Genomic DNA, 13,910 nt, shown 5'->3' with positions numbered 1-13,910 from the left:
TCCCTTATTGATGGGATAAGTTCCTCCTTAATAGGGATACATGAACCAACTAGAGGCGCATCCATTTCATCAAACCGACCTCTAGAAAGTTCTAGAAGTAACAACTTTTTTAAGATGAAACTCGCGCATTTTGCCTTTTACAGAAGGACGCACCTGTCCCTTAACATACAGAGCGTCCATGGACGCAATTTTTGTGAACATTGTGAGCGTCCCCGCAGGTAAGGCTAGAGAGAACCTGCGACCCCAGAGATAAACACATTTTTTACAAGACTTTCTCTCTTCTTTGAGTTTGAGATGGATAGCAGAGGCATAAGACTTGCCTAAGAGGGTAGCATGACTGTTGATTTGAGTCATACTAACTGTAAGTAGTCATGGTGACATTTTTTAGTGTAACAAGTACTCTTGGTGCTCTTCTTTCACATATATATACACTTGTGTTGCGATACGTTGCTCTCGGCGCTGAAATGAATCGATAGTTCGTGACCTGTGTTGCGATACCTATGGTTCATTTGAAGTGGTGGAACAGTTTGCAGTATATACACGGTGCGTATGATGGTCCCTTGGATGAATGTATTGCGTGATTGAACAATTAATTTGTCTCTGGCTATCACAGCGGTGGCAATATCCGAATATTGTATTAATGCCTGAAATCCTCCATTCTTCTCAAATATTGCAATTTTCTGAACTCTACCAAAAGCTGAAAATACCGTATTTAAAACATCAACTGTCACTGCATATTGCATATTTTCAATGGATGCAAGAAGAACATTACTCTCTAGCTCCCTTCTTTTCCTACAGTAAACTGCCCAGCTCCATCTATAGCAGAGGGGTTCACAGGAAGGTTTGGATTTGTGTAGTCTCTGCTGCGATGACTCTGAAATTTGACATTTAAGTCAGTGTGAGCAGAAAACGATATCCGCAGATGGCATGAAGCTACATGTTCTGGAAGCAAATATCTTGGTATGCTTCCTCCATCCAAGGCACTTCTTGCAGAAGCAGCAGTATCGGCATCACTAAATTGCACCAGTGCCTGAAAACCTGCAGTCTTCTCGAATGTAGCAATCTTATGCACGAACCCAAATACAAGCACGTCTACGCCTCTGGCTAAGTAATGTACATAAGGTCTACGCACATCGTCAGTGTATGTATCGGTAGCCTACATGTATGAATCCTACCATGCGCAGGACGGTGAAAATATTTGTTATTTATACGGGAACAGAAGTAACAATTTGCAGAGTCCACCTATATTAACAATAAAGTTTGAATCTACCATAGCGCATTGAATTTTATGTGGGGCATTGGATATCAAAGTCTTTTTAATGATTTTTGGTGGCATTTCTCATCTTATACTGAAGACAAAGCGACCGAGAGCTTTTAATATCATTGCCACAAGAGGAATTTGTTTTCTGGTATGTGCGAGTCATGTGTCATATCAGCTGTTGGTGATTAATTGGTAGTCATATCAGCGGTTGGTGAATTTATGCTGTGAAACCCTTGTAAATTGCAATATTGAATTGGTTTATATATGCGCATTGGTCATTTTAGTGTGACTCCATATACTGTGCGTTGGTTGTTTTGGGCTATATCTGGTATTTGTATTTTGAAGACAGAGTATTATATGATGCATGAATTAACTACTGGGCATATGCGTGTGTCTGAATAGTTCTGGAAGATCATCATTTTCACACCACAGCAAGCAATTTGTAGTTTATGAGATTATGTACAACTCTTTCTCTAGCGATCTGTAATCCCACAATTGCAGCTGCTCCACATGCTATCATCAATAGTTACAAGAATGTATTAGCAGTCGCTATTGAATTTGACTATTCTTTTCCACTGGCCGAGAAAGTGAAGGAGTATTTGAAAGATCCAATTCAATTTAAAGTTGCTGCTTGTTCAATTTACTTGTTCCTATTGTGCAGTTTGGGCATAAATTTATGTGCAACAAACAAATTTGTTTTTCTCAACAGATTCTAATGAGAAGATTGCTTTAATTGTTGGGGTGATATCAGCATTATATGCACCAGATTGTCTGCTATTTGTTGCAAGCATTGTGATTATTTAGGGTACATTTTCACTCCAAAACAAGTTTCTAGTGGTGCATTTCTATTGAGAAAAAATGGCTACAATTACTGAAGTATTAGAGTTCATGAAAACTCTTATACAATCCACTGTTGATGACACATTACAAATCAGCAAAGGCTCTCTCTCAAAAATTCAGACATGTCTACAAAATGCACAGGAAAATATTGAGTTTTTGCAGCTGGAAACAAAGCTACAGCAGGAAGAATTACAGCAGTGGAGTCATCATTCTGAATCTGTTTCTGTTCAGAAGATTGAAACAGACTCCCATAAACAGCGAGACAATAATGTTACAGTTCATTCAAATAAAGCAGCAGTTGTACATGCAGATGCAGAAACTCAGTCTGCACTTCCCAAGCCCATCATCAGACCTTGGGAACAGCTTGTCCACAACAAGCATAGAACTGGTCTTGGATATGACAAGGACTTGTCCTTTCATATTCCAGACTATGCCAAGCCCATTCAGTTTCAGAGTGCTGGATTCATTCATGATAGTTCACCTGCTCCTTATGACAGTTCAGCTTCAGCTGTTCCAGATTCTGCCCCTCTTCCACAGCAACAACAACAACAAAAAATTGTGAAATGCCAACACTGTGACCGAGTTGGCCATCTGAAAGATCACTGTTTTGATCTTCATCCATGTAAGCATTGTCATAAAACCAGTCATTCTTCAAACAAATGCTTCAAAAAAAAACGTCCTGCAAGAACAAAGATTCATCTTGGATGGATCGCTTCTTGGCAATGGGCATCAACAGCCAAGAAGATATTCCAAACACATGTCAGAACTTGTTCCAGAGTATTAAACAATCTTACAGTTGAGTTTTCTCCATCATCTCACCTTGTATCTGACAGGGGGGGAAATGATGGTCATCTACAAGCTTCAAAACCACATCAAGCGAGCCTCAGCCACAACCTGCCACACTAGTTTCAGAGTTGTATCCAGAAGCAAAGATGCCCGTGAACATGCCTTCAGTTGGCAATCTGGGACACTTCCTCTAGCAGAAGACTTCAGCTTCTTGCCAGTTTTGGAAGAATTCCAGGAACAAAATTGAGAACACTTCCTCTAGCAGAAGACTCCAACTTCTTTCCAATTTTGGAAGAGTTCCAGGAATTGCATTAAGCATTCCAGAGTTGTTGGTTATCCTTAAACCATCACAGGTTGAGACTTCCCTTTTCATGTTGAAGTTTTACCTTTTATGCGGGGTGAGACCTCCCTTTTATGGTTGAATGTTTCCCTCTTTAAAACAATAGGATCACTTCCTCTAGCAGAAAACTTCAGTTTCTTGCCAATTTTGGAAGAGTTCCAGGAACTGCACTAAGCGTTCCAGTGTTGGTGGTCATCCTTAAACCACCGCCCTTTTTACCAACATTTCGTAGAGCGCATTCAACCTAGTGCTGCCATGCATTTTTGCACATTTTGTATTACAGCTCTCTTCTTGGACTCATACATAACCCTTCGGATTAGGGGGGGAATGTTGGACACCTAATCCTTAATGGGTTAGTGTGGAAGCCGAATAGACCAAAGCAGTCCAAGAGACCTTGGGATGTGAAACCCAACGGTCACAACAATGTACTATAAATGTATATCAGTTGTTAATAAAAATTGTACTAACATGATTTATCTTTCCTATTTTATGTTTCCCATGTGTGTTTAACAGTTCATCTAAAAACAATTCCACATTAGTCAATCCATCATAATACAGAAGTTTTCTTACCTCAATCGAAACACACCTTAGCAACTTGGTCATCATATTACAGTGGAGCGTAGATACTTCATGCAGCCTATTTTGCCAGTTTACAAGCTCTTCGTATGAATCTGAAGTGCACGAGCTATCTTTGTCCCACACAATTCATCCATATATTATAGGATTGATTGAATCCTCATCTCATGTTGTTATCTTGTATATCTGATCGAGATCATCGTCACTTTCTACATAGTCGCGCACAGGTTCGGTATACCGTACTCCCTCTACACGGTCAAGTGGCACTATAACCCTGAGTGACTTCTTCTCAAAGGACATCTTTCGCTTCTTCAAGTTGATTACTGTAGGTTTTAACCCCATACAAAAATTACAATGCGAGAGCATAACACATAAAACACATATACAAAGAGATTTCCCCTGGATCCCAAAACTGGGACTACCAGCTTGATTTTTCATTATGTTCCTTTCAATGTCACAATACATATTTATACATGCTGAAGCATCCAATACCATGGATCGAAAACAATCGCATCCAAAACCATGTGCGAAAACCATGCACAAAACCATAGGTAGGTCCGCCCAACCTAATATAGGGTCCAAAGAAAAATTTCCCCGGGGTGCTGCCCCAGACCCCTTAGACGGGGCTATCCACCCCCCTCAAACCCCCTATGACCCCCCCACTGCACAATCGGCACAACAAAGGGGGAGCTCCGCCTCCCCTCTAACCCCTAAGTTAACTAGGGTTGCTAGTCGTAGAAAGAATATAACACAACCCAACATTCTCCCACTTGTTGTTTTCTTTCCATAGGGGGCCATAGGAGAGCTTAGTCATTTATCCAGCCCTGCAATGCCCATTGTTTCTCTACACCAAGAGAAATTCTCAGAGCTCACAGATTTTGTCAATGCATCTGTACTATTCTTCAAAGTGTCCACCTTTACGAGCAACACCTTTTTGTCTTCTATCATATCCCTCACAAAGTGATACTGAACATCAATGTGCTTTTTCTTTGAATGGTAAGCAAGGCTCTTTGCCAAGAAAATTGCACTTTGGTTGTCAGAGTCTATCCTTATAGCTCCATGTACTAATCCCATACTTGAACACAATCTCTGCAACCAAATAGCTTCCTTGCTTGCATGAGTGGCTGTCTTGTATTCAGCCTCTGTCGTTGATAGTGCCACTACAGATTGTTTCTTACTCATCCAATTGACTGCACCTCCAAATAGGTTAAACACATACCCACTTGTAGATCTTCTCTGATCCATATCTCTAGCCCAATCTACATCAACAAATCCATGAATATCCAACACTATGTCCAATCCTGGTCTTCCTTGGTAGCACAAACCATAATCACTAGTGCCACGCAAATACCTGAAAACCCGCTTCACTGTTGTCCAGTGATCTTTCCCTGGTTTTGACATAAACCTGCTCAATACTGCCACTGCATGTGCAATGTCTGGTCTAGTACAGACCATTTCATACATCAGGCTATTGACTGCGCTTGCATATGGAACACGGGACATGTCCTCTTCCTCTTCTTGTGTCTTGGGACATTGTTCGGCAGATAACTTTACACCTACAGGAATAGGAACCGTCACTGGTTTACTATCCTGCATATCAAACCTCTGCAGTATTGTCTCAAGACACTTCCTTTGGTTTAACCAGAGCTTCCTCTTTTCCCAAACTCTTTTAATTTCCATGCCCAAAATATAGTTTGCAGCACCAAGATCTTTCATGTCAAATTTGGAGGACAATTGGGTCTTCAAATCTTGGATAATTTCTTTGTCATTTCCAACCAGCAACATATCATCCACATACAAGACCAGATAAATAACACGGTCACCAATTAATTTAAAATACACATAGTGATTTGCTTTGCTTTTGGTGAAGCCAAGTCCTCGTATAAATGTATCAAATTTCTGATACCACATCCTTGGTGACTATTTTAACCCATACAAAGACTTCTTTAACTTGCATACCAGTTCTTTCTTACCCTTCACTGCAAAACCTTCAGGTTGCTTCATGTAGATCTCCTCTTCCAGATCCCCGTGAAGAAATGTTGTCTTCACATCCATCTGTTCTACCTCAAAATCAAAAGCAACAGCAACAGATAAAAGTAATCTAATAGAAGATACCTTGGCAACAGGAGAAAAAATATCACCAAAATCAATTCTCGGCACCTAGGAATAACCTTTTGCTACCAACAGAGCTTTGTATTTCTCCACCTTTCCTTCTACATTTGTCTTCTTCTTGAACACCCATTTGTTGCCAATGGGTTTCCTTCCATCTGGAAACTCCACCAGATCCCAAACCTCATTTTTGTGCAAAGATGCCATTTCATCAACCATGGCCTCTTTCCAGCGTTTTCCATCCTTTGAATCTACTGCTTCCTTCACAGTTCTGGGATCATCATCAGTAATAGTTAAAGCAAACTTTGAACAGAAAGTAGTTGGATTATATCTTTTTGGTTGCCTTCTTTTTCGAATTGATCTTCTCACAACCGAAGTTTGTGGCTCTTCATCTTCTGATTCCTCTTCTGCTGTAGAGTCTGATTCTTCCTCATTTAGCTCAAACTCTATGTTCTCAGGTTCCTTTGATGGGACTTCATGTTTAATAACATTTTTCACCTCTCTGAACACCACATCTCGGCTATACACAACCTTCCTTTTTACTGGGTTCCAAACCTTATAACCCTTTAAACCATCCTTATACCCAATAAAGATGCACTTTTCAGATTTACTATCTAACTTTGTTGTTTTCTCCTCTGTAACATGTACATATGCATCACATCCAAATACCCTCATATGTGAAAGAGGGGGTTTCTTACCAATCCATACCTCTTGTGGAGTCTTATCTATTGACCAGGTAACATGCTGTCTCCACCGCCTCTACCCAGAATTCCTGTCCTAATCCGGCACCACTGAGCATGCTTCTTGCCCTTTCCATCAACGTCTTTTTCATTCTTTCTGCAACTCCATTTTTCTCAGGTGTGTATGGAGTAGTCTTATGTCGTGCTATACCACACTTCTTACGAAATTCTTCAAATTCCTTGCTGCAAAACTCTCCACCGTTATCTGTCGTCAACACCTTTATCTTCTTCTCTGTCTGGTTTTCCATCAGAGCCTTAAATTATTTAAACCTGTCAAAGACTTTAGATTTATTCTTGAGGAAATATATCCATGTATTCCTTGAGAAGCCATCTATAAATGATACATAGTACATAGACTTACCCAGTGATGGAACCTTCACAGGTCCAAACACATCACTATGCACAAGCTCTAATATCTGTTTTTCGCTCTTACTACCAGAGGGGTAACAAACCCGATTATGTTTCCCATATACATAATTTTCACAGAAATCAAAATCCAGAGAGCTATTAGTCATACCTTCTACCATACCTTTACCATGAAGTATTCAAAGGCCCTTCTCTCCAATACGTCCAAGCCTTTGATGCCATAGCATGGTCTTTTCTCCAGAGACCACTAGATTTTTTGCTCCACTTTTAGGAACCAAAGAATTTTTGCACCCATTAATAACTATGCTACCTTGCATCTTATATAGATTTCCAATCCGAATTCCCCGCATCAATACCAGTGCTCCTTGAACCATCTTGTAGGTATCTTTCTCGAACATTATTTTTACACTTGCATCATCCAACTTGCTTACAAAAATCAGATTTCTGGCTAATGCAGGAATATGCAGAACACCCGGAAGTGTTCTAATCCTTCAACCTTGCAACTTCAAATTGACTTTTCCGCGACCAACGATTATAGCCTTCCTATCATCCCCCAAGAAGACATCACCACCATTGTATTTCTCATACTTGCAGAACCACTCTCTATGGGGAGTGAAGTGAAAGGATGCACCTGAGTCAATCAACCATGCCTCATGATCTACATGTCTACTTGAAGAAGCCAAGTACACATCCCCACCTTCATCTGAGGTGGTTTTCACTTTTGTAGAAGGAGCATCATCAAATCCCTTTCCTTTCTCAGGAGCTTTAGATTTACAGTCCCTTTTGTAGTGCCCTTCCTTTCTGCATTTCCAGCACACCACCTTTACAGCTTTTCCTGGAGATTTAGATCTCCCTCTAGATTTAGATCTCCCACTCAATGACTTATTTTTGTTTCTATTCTAGGACTGTCCTCATACAGACAAGCCATCATCATTTTGGCTCTCCATATTTTTCCGTCTCATCTCCTATGTCGGCAAGGATGAGACTATTTCATCAAACTGTAAGGCAGTTGCATTGCTACCTATTGCAATAACCAGACTATCCCACAAAAAACTGATGCACTTATCTTCATCTGAAATTTTAATATCAACAGATAATAACCAAATTACCACAGTATTAAATGCATTCAGATGCTCTGTCACCGAGTCTCCATCTTTCATCCTCAGTTTATACAAATTTTTCCATTGGAACAATTTATTCACCAGAGACTTGGATTGGTACAAAGTCCCTAACTTGTCCCACAAAGCCTTTGCCGTAGCTTCCCCTGATACATTTAGCAATACTAAATTTGAGACACACAATCGTATTGTGCTCTTTGCCTTTCGATACAACTTCTTCCATTCTTCATCGGACACTCCTGTTGGTTTAGTACCTGTATCTACCGCGATCCACTGATCTTTATCCATCAACAGATCCTCCATCTTGAGTTTCCACAACTCAAGACTCTGACCATTAAATTTCTCGATCTCTATCTTTCCACTACTCGCCATCTTCTTTCACCACTAGAATCGATCCTGCAGATCTCCCACTGAACAGGGTCTACCACAGGCCCGAGCAAAACCCCTCAACAACAAAGGTGTCCCCTTGAAGCCAAAACAAATCTTATACCAAATGTAGGTTTTAACCCGGTATAGAAATTACCTGCATATGAATTCTTAAAACATAGAAAATAAACAATGCGAGAGCATAACACATAAAACACATATACACAGAGATTTTCCCCTGGATCCCAAAACTGGGACTACTAGCTTGATTTTTCATTATGTTCCTTTCAATGTTACAATACATATTTATACATGACGAAGCATCCAATACCATGGACCAAAAACCATCACGTCCAAAACCATGTGCAAAAACCATGCACAAAACCATAGGTAGGTCTGCCCAGCCTAATATAGGGTCCAAAAAAAACAATTCCGTGAGGCGCTACCCCGAACCTCGTAGAGGGTTGCTACCTACCCCCCTCAAAGCCCCTGTGACCCCCTCACTGTGACCCCCCTTCTGTTTGTGTAGCCCCAAACATCAAGGTAGCTACATAACCCTCTTTTCACACAACAAAATTTTAATCCAAGTCTTCAGTGAGTTCAAATAATTACCTCGTGGTCCTTTAAATATCCTTTGCTCCGCTTCGCTATAGTTGATGTTCCTGTCAATCGCAAAATAAGTCACAAACCTACCCAATGTGCGATCAATCCAGTGATCCACGACTCGTGCGATATTGCTTCCTAATGCCTCCAGACATTGCACCAGTTTAGGAGTCCACACTATAGGGCCCTCGAGCATCCACGTCCCTTTACTATCAGCGAATTTAGACAACCACTTGTTGTTGGCTTGATGGGCCCTGACCCAGGTTCAGTGTTAAGAAGCCAAGCCAATCCCTACACTACTGGCCCTTTCGGCATCAATCCGCAGAGCACGGATTGAAGTCTCACCTGAAGTAGTAAAGGGGGGATGGAGGAACCAAGTTTCTGCACCCTGAGATGGTTGTGATGTCGGTTATTTTCCCTAACCTTCCTTTGTGCAGCTCGATAAGCCCTTTAGGGCTTATCAAAGTACTTCTCTTATTCGTCCTTGAAGCCTCCGTGAAAGTCTCCGGTCATCCTTCATAGGCCCTAAATAGATAGATCAGGCACTTACACACCCCTGTAATTACTCTTACTTCTGTATCTACCCAGATTCGCTTAAGTATTGGTTACTTTAACATGCATTACGGTTATCTTCGTGTAAACAGATATTCCTACTTGCGTTCATATGACAAAGTAAAATACATAGATTTGTGCATCAATATAGCATTACTTCATACTCCAGTATTCAACATAACATAATCGCAACATTCATAACAGAAGTAAAATAACGCATACACAGATAATTGCAGAATATTCCTCTTTATTAATAATCCAGATTTCCAGTACAGACTCTGACTGCCCTGTGCACACAGCTGCAGGGGTCTACACACTCAGTTGCAGACTTCTACCCTAGGCCTCTGCACACTTAGCTGCAGAGCCTCTTCCTATGCTAAGACTCTTCGCTCTTAGCAATCACAGACCCATACATAAAACATAGCACCAAAGCTATTTGCAAACTACTGCCTTAGACTCCTCTAAGACTCCCTTTTTATACAATCCCATGGTCTGCGGACCATGGGTAGATCTCTAAAGCCTACATGACTTATACAAAAGAAGGGCGGAAAACCCTTAGTAACTATTTACATCTTCATGCTTCGCGGTCGCAAAATGTGGATAATTCACATTCTTTACACAAAACTTGGGCCTTTAGCCCCAAAACTTGGGCTTTTAACCCCAAAATTGACCCCAGGGGACCTGTTCCCAACAGGCCCCCAACACAAATCTGGTGACTCGCCCTCGAGTCACTCTGCTGGTGTGGAGATCCTGTCACAAAGACCTCCCAGCTCCACTTGTACCACTGTGACTTCGGCGGTGCACTGTGTTGCCGCCTGCTTCAGCTCCTCCGTCACTGGCCCTGCGCCATCTACCTGTACCTTGTGTTGCGTTTCGTGTAGACTGTCCAAATTTCCTTCAATGGTGGCCGTGAGCACATATGCTTTGTTTAGCCAAGGCTTCAATAAGGCTTCCCTGTGTTGTGCTACGTCCACCTGCTCTTTCAGTGCCTTTGCTTCGTGCAACTTTGCTAGCCTTTGGGTAATGGCGACGGTGCGTGTCGTCACTTTAGCCTCATCATATCGTTGTTGCAGCTCTGCACCTCCGTTTCCATCCTGTGCACATTGGGATCCTCCTGTAAGCTGGTGACTAATTCGAGCGACTTCTCTAAGAGCATTGTGCATTCCTTCATTGCGCTATCTACAGCAGCTACTGCATCTCTTACAGTGGCCTCGTGCTACTCCTTTACCTCTGGCGGAGTCGAGGGTTGGTCCCTCAATGCAAGTTCTATGATCTTAAGGTTTAGGTCCAACTGAACCTTGGCTAGCTCTGATCTCGCTTTGCGCACTCCGGCAGCGAGCTTCCGAATTCGTTCATCCACTGGCACATATTCAGGAATATCCAGCTCGGCGACAGACCTGAATGCCTCTGCCACTACCTTGGTAGTGCGCTCATTCTTCACTGTGATAGCATTTCGATGGTAGAAATCTTCTTGGCAAACATTTGACCGTTGTTCACCTTCTGCTCACTGATGACGTTCAATGCTCATTGTTCCCGAGCCTGAAGTTCTGCGATCACACCATCATGCAGGGTGTGAAGGGCTTCTCTTGGAAGCATGGCCAAGTCTAGCTTGACCTTCTGGAGGGCACAGACAGTGGCCTGATCATCTTCTGCTTCTGCAATCAACGCTCCATCTGGTAGTGTGATAAATGGGGGTCCAAGGGGCGAACCATTTCTATTGCTTCAATTGTCCCACGTGCCAAGCTGGTTGATGCTGCACTACTTCGACCCACACTGGTTTGCACTTGTGATGCCTAGATCTGCAGCTCACGCAGACCCATCTGAATGGTGCCCAAGGCCTGCTTCTGCTGCTACTCAAACTGTTGTAGTAGTTCCGCAGTGGCATCCCTCACCGTATCACCAATGTCATTCAGATCACCTTCTGTCAAGGTGATCGGGTCGAGGGAAGTCTTGTTGGCCTTGGACTTCTTCCGCGACCCTACTTTCTTCGGTTCCCTGTTGTGCTTAATCCAGAATGGAGTAGTCTCTGGGTCTACTCCTCCCTGCCCTGTCTGTTGTTCCTCCTCCTCTTCTGTTTCCGGGGAAGGCGACTTCTGACTCCTGTCAGAGTCGTGCTCCTCTTCTTCCTCTGTCTGTTTTTTAGCAGCACGCTCTACCCTAGCTTTGTCCTCAGCCTCCTTCTTCCTCTTTTTTGCTAGTTGTTCCATCTTCCGCTTGGCCTCTTCCTTATTTTGCTGCGCTACAGACTTGCTATACCTAGTTGTCAAGTCCGAGGAGGTGCACCAATCTGCCATCCAATGATCAAGGAATGCTGCAATCGCATCGTCTGTGGCAAGGTATGGAAGGTCACACCACTTTTTTTTAGGATCCTTCTGCACGCACATGGAGACATGGTGGAAGTCCACCTTGAACTCCACATACTCGGTCAGCTGATAAAAAACTGTCAGCGACAACCGCGACTTGCAGTTGATGGCCACATGGATAATCATCTCCATTAAGATACAAAAGATCTTGTTGTCCTTGACCCTTTGGGGATCCTTAGTAGTCCAGAGCAAAGCGAACTTCGCTGCTTCTGGCAGGTCCTGCATGACCGAAGGAAACTGACTATCCTCTGGTAACTCCCACGCGACCAGCACTATGGATAGCAGCAACCATGCATAGTGAAACGTCTTGCTTTGATCCTGTGCCTCTCTGCAGTTAGCAAGAAACTCGTTGTAGAGGTAGCGCGCCCAGTTGAACTGTACGCCCTCCACACACTGGGCCGCTAAAGACACTACTGGTGTCGGCACTTCATCTGCATGACACTTCCGCATAATCTTGCCTGCCAGGATCTGAGCGGCTACCTTGACCACAGGGTTGGTTATGCTAGTGATGGAGTAGCCACGCGACTTCTTTGCGAGCTTAAATTTATCCTTCATTGCTTCAGTGAGGTCACGCTCACCTATCTTTCCGCCAAATGCCATGGCTAGATTTTCTCCTGCATGCGGTAGCCGAGTGATCCTATGGATCAACATGTCAGTGATTGGTATTAGCTCCTCTAGCCACAGGCACCCATCATGCACCAAGAATAATAGCTGCTTGATCACTACCATGGTTATGGGCATGCGGTTGTAATGTGGTACCCACAACAAGTTTAACAGACCTACCTTATCCACCCCTTTTACCCACTTTCTTAGCTCCAGCATGGTCACACCCGAGTCTTTGTAGAAGACGCGGTGCATGAGTTGATCCGTCACTAAGTGGGGAAAGCGTTCTGTATCAGTCAGATCCCAATCCTCCAATTTTAAATGGGGGATGCGCCCCAGGTGCGTTCCTTCAAAGATGATTTTGTCTGGTAGTAAGGGTGTATGCAGCATGACCTTACTTTCATCAATGTCCTTTAGAACCTTTGTTTTTCCTCTGTGTGGAGGAATGTATTCAGGAAGTTGGAGATAGGGTTGGAACCTTCAATGTCAACATATTCCTCCCCCATGTTAATGTCTTCCTCACCCATATGGAGTTCTTCAACATCTGCTTCAGGCTCTAGGTCAATTACCTTGCCCTTCTCCTGCGCGGTGGGCTTCTCCTTCTGTGGGTGCTTTCTGGGTGATGCGCACACCAGCTATGGCACCTTCTGCTTATCTTTTTTTTCTTTTGGACCCTCCTTGGTTGGCATAGGCCTCGGCTTAGGTGTCCTCAGTGATTTAGGTACTTCGGTCGCTACTTCAACGTTCTCAACCTCCGGGGCAGCTCCCTCAGTTGCCATTCCTTCTCTTGCACTCATGGTTTCTGCGGGTGCCGACATAATACTGGACAACAACTACTGCATCTCTTTTGGCAACCTCTTAAACACTGAACTCGCTATCAAAGCTTCAAATTTCTCACAGTTCATGCATGCCTGAGATCTCAACACCTCAATTCTCAAAATGCCAAGTGTTTTTTCAGCTACCTAGAGCGCTAAGACTGTGCTTCCATCATGTAGTCATCTAGCCGAATCGCCGGTGTATGGCTTCAATCGGCTGCCATTCACTCGCCCTAGGAATAGTTCCCCATTCAACTTTACCAACTGAACTACTCCACCATCGGTACTCTCCTTGATGACATAAGGCCCCAGCCAATGCATCCGAAATTTTCCTAGAAATTTATCAAACTTGTTGTCATATAATAGAACTAAATCATTTACCTTGAAGGTGCATAGTTTGATGTACCGATCGTGCCATTCTTTTTCGTGCTCCTTTTGAACCTGTTGATGGAATCTAGCTAGAAATTTATCC

The 13,910-nt window shown here is 42.9% G+C and overlaps 1 pseudogene; it reads right to left on the bottom strand.

Annotated features, from left to right (window-relative positions):
* Positions 1 to 416: 416 nt before the first annotated feature.
* On the bottom strand, positions 417 to 10,820 carry LOC149163339 (uncharacterized; annotated as a pseudogene).
* Positions 10,821 to 13,910: the final 3,090 nt, after the last annotated feature.

Source organism: Pinus tabuliformis, chromosome 5_1 (genome assembly GCF_031772625.1).
Source record: "Pinus tabuliformis cultivar Carrire ecotype Pingquan chromosome 5_1, CPIR1, whole genome shotgun sequence".
Lineage (NCBI taxonomy): Eukaryota > Viridiplantae > Streptophyta > Pinopsida > Pinales > Pinaceae > Pinus > Pinus tabuliformis.
The sequence above is the reverse complement of the archived record's forward strand: the minus strand, read 5'-3'. Positions and strand labels throughout refer to the sequence as shown.